Source organism: Condylura cristata, unplaced genomic scaffold (assembly GCF_000260355.1).
Source record: "Condylura cristata isolate star-nosed mole 26May11 unplaced genomic scaffold, ConCri1.0 scaffold00020, whole genome shotgun sequence".
Classification (NCBI taxonomy): Eukaryota; Metazoa; Chordata; class Mammalia; order Eulipotyphla; family Talpidae; genus Condylura; species Condylura cristata.
This window is the reverse complement of record NW_004567121.1, coordinates 34,434,916-34,440,915: the sequence shown is the minus strand read 5'-3', so window position 1 is coordinate 34,440,915 and position 6,000 is coordinate 34,434,916.

The window sequence follows — 6,000 nt, the reverse complement described above, 5'->3', positions numbered from 1 at the left end:
CCCGCAGGTGACCGAGGCCAGGTAAGCTGCCCGCCGGCAGGAAGGCGGCCGCGGGCCACGCATCTTCCTGCCTCCCCACCCGCTCCGCCGGGCCGGTCCTCTCCTCGGCTCACCCCGACGCCCGCCGCTCAGCTGCCAGCACCCTGGTGCTGCTCTCCAGGCGCCGTTCTCGGGCGCCTTCTCCGAGCGGGCGGCTGGGCTCGCCTCGCCCGGCAGTGCTGAGGGGCGAGCGGGGAGGCCCACCCCTCTGACCACGAAAGGAACGCTCAATTTGGCTTTACTACAGGGGAGAACGGTCTGCCCAGACACCCAGGGGAAAGTTAATTTGCTGTGTTAATTGGCGTGAGGCGGGAGGGGGACAGGACGCCTGGAGGACTGCTGTCTAGCTGCTGCCCCCTGGAGAAGGAATCTCGGCCACAGGACATCTGTGCCCTTGGCCTACATGTCCGTCCCAACCTTCTCCGCTGAGTTTAGACTCAGAGCTTTGAACAGAGCTGTCAAGAATATCTAACGCCAGGTTGGGCGAGGGGAGTGATCCGCCGCGCCAGTCCTCCAGAAGCGGCTGCCCCAGGAGGCTGGCCGAGGGCCGCTGGCTGACTGCCGGGGGTCTGCCCACCCTGGGGCCGCCATCATCTCGCCGGGAGCCGGACACGCCCCGAGCGCAGGAGACGAGCAACCAAGGCTGTGCGTATTTTTCATTCCTGCCTCTGTGGGTGGACAGGGACTCTGTCCCCCGAGTCCCTGTCATTCTCATCTGCGCGCAGGACAGATGTGAACAGCCTGGCGAGGGCCTGTGCTCCGGGCGAAAACATCTGCTCTGGCACACAGGCCATACGTCAGCTACCGGGCGGCGGTGCTGGCTACTGTTTGACTTCTTTTATTAATAACTTGGGAGGGTTGCAGGCAAGGACTTCTGGCAGGAATGAAAGGAAATGATCCAGGAGAAAAAAACCAAGCCCATAAATAAGTTAAAGTCACTGGTGGAGGGTGTTTGATCTTTTTTTTTTTTTAAATGAAATATGGGCCGGGCGCTTCAGAACCCTGCAGGTGAGGAGGAAGCTGAAAGACTGTTCTCGGGGGTTAATGGGGCCGGGCAGGGGCAGGCATGTTGCTTTCAAAATGCGCCTTCCTCTCTGGCTCTTTGCAGGAGTTGGTGCGGTTCAGCGGGGCTGTGAGGGTGCCGTCACCGAGGATCAGAAGGAGCGTGGCCCGGGAAATCGGGCAAGCTGGGTTTTGCATCAGAAATGAGCTGTGGGACATGGCTCAAACCTTATGCTGCTTTGGGGCCACGTGGGGACTGTCCCCCGCCTCCCCGGATACACATGGAAACTGGGTTTGGTGGTGTGACTGGTACATCAGGGTAAGTGTCCACAAACCACCCACAAAGGTTCGGCCTGTCGTGGCACAGACCTGTGTCTGGTTCACGCCTGGGGACGGGTCCCCTGGATCCTGGACTCAGGGAGCAGACTCACACCTCCGTTTTCCAGGGCTGCGATTCCAGCCTCATCCGGACCCCTGTTTCACATCCCGGTTCGGATAATAAATGACACGGTCCCTCCAACTCGGGGAGCCTCAGGCCACCGTCACCACGTGTGTCCCCTCAGGCCACCGTCGCCACGCGTGGCCTTCACGCTCCTCCGGCTCAGAGCTTTAAGTGGCTCGTCCGGGAAGCGCTTCCCGCCGCCGCCTGCCCCTTCCATTAGCCACATTCACGCTCCCCGTCCTGTCTGCTGCCTGGGGGTCTCCCCACATGTCCAGCAGAAAAGGGCCCCAGAATGGGTCTCTTGCGCTCAAGCGAGCGCCTCAGAAGCGTGGCCCTGCCCTGGTTCTCCCCACCCTTCCTCCGGAGGCACCTGGATGGGGAGAAAAAAATGGGGTCAAGTGAGCATGTCGGGGTGCAGGACCTGGCAGGTGAGGTCAGGTGCATTTCTTAGTCAAGGTGAGGCGTGGATCTCACCTTTGAGCACAGGACAGCCTGGACAGGTGTTGGGGTTATCCTTTACCAGAGAAGAGACAGAGGTTCAGAGAGACTCCCCTTTCACAAGGTCACATTAACTCGCCTTGCCCACCTGCTGCCCCCCTCCTCCCCTCCCCCACATGCACTGGCAGCGCCCGGCACCCTCGCTAGGGAGCTTGTGCCACAGCACTGAGAGGGGACAGGGCAATCAGGCCAAGGGTGACGGCTGCTCACGGCGACCCCTGAGGATTAGAGTGGGAGACACCGTGGAAGGACCCTGCCGATGGCGCCTACTGGGGGGAAGCGAGAGCAGACTGGGGAGAGACTTGCGTAAGGTCACGCAGGGGCTAGTGGCTGAGCCAGCTGCCTCCCCAGCCCCGTCGCAGCGTCAGCGTCACGGGGGGGCAGAGCTGGACAGCTGGCGCCGAGAGACGCTCCGGAGGCCCAGGGAGCAGAGATGGCTCCGAGTCGGTGGGGACTGCAGACTGCCGAGCCGACTTCCTATGGATTCTGAGAGCCGAGGTGGCTTCCGGTTGGTGGCATCTGGGCTAGATGTTGGCTGGTGGAGCTGGTCAGTCTGGGGGGTCCGTCTTGCACGCAGCTGGAACCTGACTGGTGAGGCGACTGCGTGCTGCGCTGTGGGCGCTTCTAGACCTACCCCCAGGGCCGCCCCTTCTCACGGAGGGCCCTCACCTTGGAAGTCATGTGCCGAAGATGGCGAGACTTCTGTTGCATACTATACAGCGGGGGCTGCCTGGCGTGGTCTTGAGGGAAAGGTAGGGCTCACGAGAGGAGATGGAAAGAAGCCATCCAGTCGGAAGCACTGGATGGAGATGGATGGAAATCGCCATCGTTCAGCTGTTTTTCTGCAGATGTTTGCTGAGCCTGCAAGTGGGCTCAGGTGCCTGGACTGCTGGAGTCTGGACAGCTCCTGCCAGGACGCTACAGGACTCAACGCCAAATCACCAACTAGGAACCAAGCACCTACAGAGAGGAGGCACAAGCCAGCTGGATGCAAATAAGAGGATTTAATAAGAGCATTTATCCCTTGAAGAAGGCGCTGATGGAGCTGTGGAGGGAGTGGGTGTTCCAGGTTGGCCAGGGTGAGGTTTGGGTTTAGAGAAAACCGAGAGGATGCCATCGAACCAGAGTCTGCGGCCCTTGACTACTGGAGGGCTTGCGCTTGGTCCTGCGGGCACAGGAGTCACCAAAGAACCTGGGCAGGGGCTGGCAAGTCAGATTAGCGGGTTTAAATCCCTTTGTAGTCACTGCGATGGATGAGGTTTGACACTAACCTCGAGTGCATGTCCTTGATCCCACCCCCAGCAGTGTGGTGGCCACCATCTCTCACCTGGGCAATCACAACCGGTCTGGCCTTGCCTCGCCAACCCATCCTCAAGAGGTCAGTGGGGCTGATTCTTCTAGGGCACATACAGCGTCATGACACCCCCCCCCCACACACACACACCATGTGAAACCTCTGTGCTTCCTGCTGTCCTTCCATTAGACAGTCTTTGCACAGTCTGGACACAGGTCGCCTGTCGCCTTCAACGCTTGCCACTTCTCCCCACATCTTCTTCATGTCAACAGTCTCCTTGTGGCTCAAAAAAAAGCATGCTGTCTTTTTCCTCCTTTTGCTTTTCTCCTCCCCAACCCTTGCCCTCCTCATCCCATTTCTGCAAATCTTAACTTAGATGTCACTTGTCTCTAGAAAATGTCTAGCCCCAAGGTGAGGTGAGGTGCTCCTGCAGCTACAACTTTAAGGTCCTGGTCTTGTTAACGGTGTGTATCTGGCAGATCACAGGAACGTAAAGATGCCACCAGAAAGGCTATCTTCATGAGGGGCTGTCCAGGAGCCCGCGGACAGTCTGTGACATGTATGCACAGGTATTAAATGCAACTGCCGGGCTTGCCACTATGAGGAGGAGGGCTGGGACCAGGGTGGGGCTGGCGGGATGGAGAGATGAGAAGCTCAAGCTCATGCGTCCTGCTGACCGCTTGGCTGCTCCTGGTAGTAGGGTCTGGCTGCTCTTCCCCTCTCCAGGCCCCTCCCGTTGCAGGAGGCCGAGGGCCTCTGACCGCCAGGGATGTGCCCCGGGAAGAAGCAAGGGAGAACCCATGACGCCACGTGAGAGACTGTGAAATCAGTGCCTCTTAGGCGTGTTGCTATCTCAGCATTCGCATTCTGGTATTCTGCCCTCTCTTTAGGCTTCTCTGTCCCACTGGACTGAACACGCCTTGATGGTGAGAGCAGAAGCTTCCCTAGGTCTCTGCCCCCAGCTACTAAGAAAGGGTGGTGCGCTCTCGGCCTCAGAAGGAGCTCAGTGAGCTCATCTGAACGTAACTGAGCTTCAGTGCCTGTGCTGAAAGGCTCATCGCGAACTTTAGCTGACACCGAGAGACACGAGTCATCGTTCAAGGGGCGTAGCAGAGGGTATTTAAAGGGCGGGAACTTGTCGAGCACGGAGAGGTGTTCACGGGCTCTGATTTAGGGCAGCGTGTGAATGCAGGTACACCTGGAAGAGCCTTGGGGTTTGGTTCCAGACAACCGCAGTAAAGCGGTTATCTCCATGAGGTGAATCATGACATGCTGGGTTTTCCAATGCATCTAAACGTTGTTTACATTGTGCCTTACTCTCTTGCATGGGCAGTGATCAAACAATATTATATAAAAATGCTGACCACCATCGCAGGCTGTTGCAAAAAGCGCCTTATCTGTGGAGCACAGTAAAAGCCAAAGGCAGTAAAGAGAGGGGTGCCTGCCCGACATTCTTCCTGTTTATGGGCATGTGATGCGTGTCAGGGTGTTGGTCACAGGGCGCTAACTTGGCTGCTAACGCCCTCCAAGGCTTACCTGCTCAGGTTGTAACCCTGCTTCTGTCACGGAGAGCGGGGAGTCGCAGGCTGCCATATTGACACTTGGGAACCACCAGATTCCTTGTCCCTGGAATCCAGTCTGTGCTTGGAAGGACATTTAGTGGGTGGCATCCCTGGCCTCTGTCCACCAGATGCTGGCAGAACACCCCCCTCGTTGTGATAGCGCCCCTCTGAGTGACATTTGGGGTCCACAGATCCTGGGCTCTGCCCTCCTCCTCTGAGGGTAGAGTGATGATGGATCCCGACCCCACGGGCAGAGGAGGGATGGGAGCGGGTGTTGAGCGTGCACAAGAGGCTTCGAGGGCAGGACTGAGGGGGGGTAGCGTGGGGGCTCGCCGCCTTATGGTGGCTCACACGACCACCACTTACTGCAGGGAGGCTGGGAGAGGTGGCGTGGTCCAGGGTCCAGGAGGAAAGGGGTGTGCTTGGGAAGTGCCTGACTCATCTCTTCTCTGGATGGGTAGGCTGCGTGTATTTGATTTTCATTCTTACAGGTACGAGAATGTCAGTTTTCTTTTTCTTGAACCACAGTACAGGTTCAATCTGCCTGTCTCTGGCCATCCATCAACCCAACCTCCAAGAACCCCCTCGGTCCCCCGGAGGCCCAGAAGAACAGCCCCTCCCATATCACGCCTTCGCCCCGCCCCCGTGTTACCATGGCACTTGGCATTTGAGGGGGTCCAGAGGTGTCCTCCCTGCCCTGGGGGTGGGGCGTCTTGCTGTGTGCCCAGTTTTCCTCACATAACAACCTCGCCAGGCTCAGATGTGTGCAAATGCCAGGAGTCCTCAGCAAGGGCCCCGGGTGTCGGGGTGTCTGCAGGATTCGCATGGGGCTGTGGGTGCCGGCTGAGCCTGGCAGAGTTGGGGGGGCCATGGGGCGGGGGGGCTCTTTGGACTGGAACAGACAGAAAAGAAGAGGGGGAGGGGAGGAAAGAAGGAAGGGGAATCTGCAAGACCAGGCTGTGGCGGCCACTTGGCCATGATGGACCCTCACAAATGCCCTCGTCCTCCCGTGTGGCCAGTACAGTGGGGGGCTGAGTTGACACTAACCAGCAAGAATGTTCTCGAAGCTCCAGAGGCAAATGGCCGTTTGAACCCTGTCAGGAGGGCCCTTCTCCAACTCGGAGCAAACTTCTGGAACCCCTCCACCGCAAATGTTTCATGTG